Source organism: Apodemus sylvaticus, chromosome 14 (genome assembly GCF_947179515.1).
Source record: "Apodemus sylvaticus chromosome 14, mApoSyl1.1, whole genome shotgun sequence".
NCBI lineage: Eukaryota > Metazoa > Chordata > Mammalia > Rodentia > Muridae > Apodemus > Apodemus sylvaticus.
In genome coordinates, this window is record NC_067485.1 from 42,554,341 (window position 1) to 42,559,399 (window position 5,059).

Consider the following 5,059-nt stretch of genomic DNA (forward strand, 5'->3'; position numbering starts at 1 on the left):
CGGAGGCAACCCCTTCAACACCTCATCACACACCTCACCATGCCTCCATAGAACATATCACCCCTGTCTTTGTCTTTTTATAAACATATCAGGTGGTACTTGAAACTGGGCCAGCCACAGATCACTCCTTGAACTACATCACACTGCTCATGCTGGAAAAACAGACTGTGATTCTTCTTGGCAATGGTCTCTGGTAGTGATATCCTGTAGATGAGTGACCAGAGGACAGCAGAAAGATTGTCAGGGAGCTTATTGATCTTAGAGGTCATGTGTGGACTTTGCCACAAAAGGAACTTGGAAGGGAGTGCTGACAGATGGACAAGCAGTTAAAGGTATAATGGTTCTTGGGGGAGGAAACATGGGAACTGTCCAGAGAGAAGCTTTTCATGTGGGAAAACAATGTCTCAAAATGCTGGCTTCAGTAAGCGCTGTCCATGAACTCCTTAACATAGGTCAGGACTGTAGGATCTGTTTATAGCAAGCCATGTTATTTATACTGAAGTAGGAATGACAGACCACAGCCCTACTTAAAACACAAAGGGATGCATTTGACTGGACCACCCGATCAGTTCCTAGAAAAGGCCCAATGGTGGAAATAAAAAGGGCTGTATCATGGTGGTCCAGTTAAATGCATCCCATTTGTTTCCTATGCTTGTATGCCATCAATTCTCTGAGAAGTTTTTGTGTGGAAAGTGCCAAGTTGAAAATTCAATGCTGTTAAAATAAAACACTTGTTGTCAGGAGAAAAAAAGGGGGGGCTGTACTAGACTAGTTAAAAGAACAGTAGTTCCTAATGGACGTACTTCACCTATTTTGAGGGTATTTACACCTGCTACCCAGGAGACAGTTGTGAAATCATATTCTTGGTCCCAACTTATCTTTGCTCCAAGGAAATGAGGTCCATTAATACTTGTATCCCTTAGATTCAAGAAATAAGAAAACACCTGTATTTTTACTAGTCCTGCTAGGAATGACCCTGATTGGGTCCATGACCACCAGAGCCAGTGCAATAGACCCAACAAACTGGGGAGAATAACCTGGAAACTCTGGCCTTGTTGGGGATTAGCACAGAGACTGGAACTAGGCTCAGGTTTTGTTGGGGGTGGGGGAGTGGGAGGAGGACAACTTGGAAATTAATGCTAGGTACCAACCTGTTAGGTGACCTGAGTTCAAACTTAGGTCAGGTTCTCTGAACCAGGAATCTGAACTTGGCATCTCAATGGATTCTTGGTGCATTCATCCTGGGAGGGTTAAGTTTATGTAGTGACCACAGGCAACCCTGAGTGTCATTGCTCAGATGTCATCTTTTTATTTTGAAACAGGGCTTCTCACTGTCTTGGAACTTGTGAAATACACAAGGCTTGCTGCCCAGAAAACCCCAGAGATCTGCTTGTCTCTACTCCACCAGAGCTGGAGTTGTGAGCAACGAAAGCTTCTCTCACATGGCTTCTGGGCATTGAATTCAGGAGTTGGAGATGGAAGGCAGGCATTTTAAGCAATGAACTATCTCCTAAGCCTACAGTTTCCACAGACCACCCTAGTCAGTTATGAGGGGTCCCTGGGATGAGGGTCCTCAAAAGCTAGATGTGTAAAGATTTGACGGTGACAAACAGAAACAAACAGAGGCAGTCTGAATTTGAGTGTATTTTGCAGCTCTCAAGCAGGGTTTTTTTTTTAACATTAAAAAAACAAATATTACAACTCTTAGAAGATCTGTTAAGTGAAGCAATCATGAATACTATCATCATTTGGCACAGAAAAGCACAAAAATCAAGCAAATGTTATGACTCTGAAAAGATGCATTCAGTGAATCACAGACAGAACAGGTATTATTATTAATAGAAATCATCCAAGTGTATCAACTCTGAAGGGATGTATTCAGTGGGGGCAGTCATCCAAGGCTAGTGGCATATTTCCAAGAGCAGGTTAATAAATCTTTATAGTCAATTATTGTTTAACACCTAATGCCTGATTTTTTAAAATAAATTTTCAATGCACAAATTTAAACTATTTTAATTCTTTAAAGGGTTTTTTTTTTACCATATACCAAAGCCCACCCCCAATGACACACATGTAGCCATATGAAATTTTATTGTTGGGAAAGTTTTTATCTATCTTAATACTATTATATAATTTTGTAAATGATTTATAAAGTAAAGCGTTGGTTTACTGGGGTTACATGGGGTCATGTTAGTGACCCCATCTCAAGGGATAGTTTCTTACCCATTATTCTTCTTGGCCTAGGCTACCAAGGACATGTAAATAAGAAAAGGAATAAAAGAAAACAAAACAGATAAGTTGCCAAAAAAAGTACAGCCCAATATGTTCTTCAGGGCAGCGTTCCACAGCCGCTTCCAGGAGGCCTCCTTCTTTGGAAGTTTTTACCTCAGTCTGTGGAACTTGTCACACAGATTCTACTGGGGTTGATGTGGCATACAGTGACTCTATTTTTCATTTAAACGAGACAAATATTTTGTTAAGTATGAATATAGCTCCTTTGTTTTCCTCCTCCTTCTCTCTCCTCCCCGAGTGTGTTAGGGATTGAACATAGGACCTTACGAATGCTAAGCAAGTGGAGTGAGTATAATTTCTAAGTTCAGAAACCAAATATCAAATCATAGGGAAAAACACAGAACTGAACACAGCGGAGGCTGTAATATTGATATTTGTTGAGTAAAACTCAACAGTACAGAACAGCATCCCGTTCAGTTGGGTTTTGTGTTCAGGCTTTGAACTTGTAGGTCAGAACTGCCAATCGGCAAACTCTTTTCAAGTGATTCACCATTCCAGTGACCTTCCTAAGTACTGAGAAAGGGAAAAAGAGTCTGCTACCCTCCTGTTTGGGAAGTTTAGAGTCAGAAAATTATAAGGGCCCAGACGGCTGCCAAAAATGGGGAAGGGGCAGGTTCTAGTATTGGATGGTCAAGGCCATCTTCTGAACCACTTGGAGGCTACTGTGGCCAAACAGATTCTGTTGGGCCAGAAGGTGGTGGTTGTACGCTGTGAGGGCATCAACATTTCTGGAAATTTCCACAGAAACAAGTTAAAGTATCTGGCCTTTCTCCAAAAGTAGATGAACACCAACCCCTCTGGTTACCCCTACCACTTCCAAGCCCCAAGCCCCAGTCCCATATCTGTTCCCCCTCCTGCCCCGCCCGCACTGTGCTCCCCAAGAAAGAGAGAGGCCAGGATGCCCTGGAACGCCTCAAGGTGCTCCTTAACAAGAAAAAGTGGATGTGGTTCCTGCTGCCTTCAAGGTTGTGCGGCTGAAACCTACCAAAAAGTTTGCTTATCTGGAGCTTCTGGATCATGAGATTGGGAGGAAGAACCAAGCAATGACAGCCACACTGGAAGAGAAACAGAAGGAATTGGGAAGAAGAAACATCTCTTGAGGCTAGGGAAACAGGCAGCAAAGAATGTGGAGAAGAAAATTAGCAAATTCACAGATGTCTTCAAGACCAATGGATTCCTGGTATGCACCCAATAAAGACTGTGTGTGTGTGTGTGTGTGTGTGTGTGTGTGTGTGTGTGTGTGTGTGTGTGTGCAAGACAGACAGAGAGAGAGAGAGAGAGAGAGAGAGAGAGGAGAGAGAGAGAGAGAACTGGAACGATGAGATGGCTCAGCGGTTAAGAGCACTGATTGCTTTTCCAGAGGTCCTGAGTTCAATACCCAGCAACCACATGGTGGCTCACAACCATCTGTAATGGGATCTGATGCCCTCTTCTGGTGTGTCTGAAGACAGCGGCAGTGTACTCAGGAATGAATGAATGAATAAATAAATAAATCTTTAAGAAGAAAAGAAAAAGAAAATTAGGTTATAATCAATATGAAAGAATTTATTTTTCTTAGCTTTTCTAGTGCCTAGAAAAGAAAAAAGATGTATGATTCATAACTGTAAGTGTGAGAGTTCAGGTTAGATGGATATGTCATTCCCCAATGATTTTACAGATCACAATTTTATACCATGCTCATCCAGTGGTAAATACTTGACCAGATATCTTCCTGTTAAGAAATAAAAAGAAAGGCTTCACAGAGATAAGAGAGCCTTGTGGGCTCTTTCCCAGAGTGGCCAGGCTGTGTCCCTTCCCACAGGCTTCTTAGACCATGAAAGTTGCTCTTCCCACTTTGTACCTTCCAATGAGCCTGGGTGGGAGTTTGTAAAGACAATGGAGCAGGGAGAGGTAGTAGTGGTCTCGCTCGGGGAGGTTGTGGAGCCTGTGGGCTGTGGGACCCAACTGGAAGATGTGGGTCATTGAGGGCAAGGGTGTGCCCTGTTTCTGGTCCTATCACCGCTTCTCATCAGTGCCTTGTGAAGCAAGGACAGAGATCCACTTGCTCTGGCAATGGTCTGCCACGGCAGGCAGGTCATCCACCTCGCCTGTTCTCTTTGGAATTCTTCTCAGAGGCAAGGCATCAGGTTATAAGGAAGCCTGGGTCCCACAAACTATCCACTCATAGGTGTTTGGCAAGGACCCCAGTTAAGAACCCAGTCTTTCCTATCACTAGACACACGGGAGTGTTAACTGCTTAATAATAATGCATTTATTGAGAGAGCGCGCGCGCGCACACACACAGTAATTATTCCAGTAATACTTCGATTTCTACTAGTATAAAGTAGAACCTTTTCAGATATTGTAATGTTAGAGGTAACATATGCCAGTAACATCATGTAAAACAGGTGCAATCCAGGGTCCTAGCAGGGCACAGAGTCTGAGCACCCTCATTATTGTACAGCCCTGGCTAGGCACGGTCAATACCAGATTTGCATGTCCCTCTACTGATCAAGTGTTTGAAAACTTTATCCCCAGGTGGTGGTACTGTTTTGAGGAAGTGGATCTCTAAGACATGGACCTCAAGGTGTATTAGCTGGCCCTGCTTCCGGCTCTGTCTTTGCTTCCTTGATCTGTCCTATGTGAGCAAGCAGCTCCTGTTGCCACGTCTTCCTCTCCATGATGAACTGTGTTGTGTTTTATGAAAAGATAAGAAGGAAGGAATACGTTTGATGGAGGCGAGGTATGGTGTGGGAGAAGGGGGTGTCTCTGGGGGCCCATGCTGAGG

At 43.5% G+C, this 5,059-nt stretch overlaps 1 pseudogene; it reads left to right on the top strand.

Moving 5' to 3' along the window:
* The first annotated feature begins 2,890 nt into the window (after nucleotides 1-2,890).
* Nucleotides 2,891-4,257, top strand: LOC127664551 (60S ribosomal protein L13a-like; annotated as a pseudogene).
* Nucleotides 4,258-5,059: the final 802 nt, after the last annotated feature.